At 38.3% G+C, this 313-nt stretch overlaps 1 protein-coding gene across 1 annotated transcript in view; it reads right to left on the bottom strand.

Moving 5' to 3' along the window:
- The window catches only part of LOC131892807 (uncharacterized), a 2,959-nt gene that overhangs the window by 167 nt on the left and 2,479 nt on the right, over positions 1 to 313 (bottom strand). The gene's annotated exons all lie outside the window — the stretch shown is intronic.

Raw genomic sequence — 313 nt, 5'->3', positions numbered from 1 at the left:
GGGGTGCAAGAATCTCGTTATGTTTAAACGACCTTGCAAAAGTGTATAATACACTATTTCTCTGTTTCGGTTTAACTTTCTTTCAACTTTATCCATTGGTTTCCTACCATATTGTCGTAAACCCTAAAAATGTTTCTCCCACAGTTTTTGATTCAAATTGATTTGACAGCCACCATGATTAGGCAAAAAAACCTTAGTATTCAAGGATAGTCGAAATAACTCAGTGATGCACAAGATGACGTGCCCACCTGAGAAGTAGTTCGTGGCCGTTTGGAGGAGAGAGCTTAGCGGTTAAAGGAGGCAATTTTTTATT

This window comes from Tigriopus californicus, chromosome 2 (assembly GCF_007210705.1).
Source record: "Tigriopus californicus strain San Diego chromosome 2, Tcal_SD_v2.1, whole genome shotgun sequence".
Classification (NCBI taxonomy): Eukaryota; Metazoa; Arthropoda; class Copepoda; order Harpacticoida; family Harpacticidae; genus Tigriopus; species Tigriopus californicus.
The sequence above is the reverse complement of the archived record's forward strand: the minus strand, read 5'-3'. Positions and strand labels throughout refer to the sequence as shown.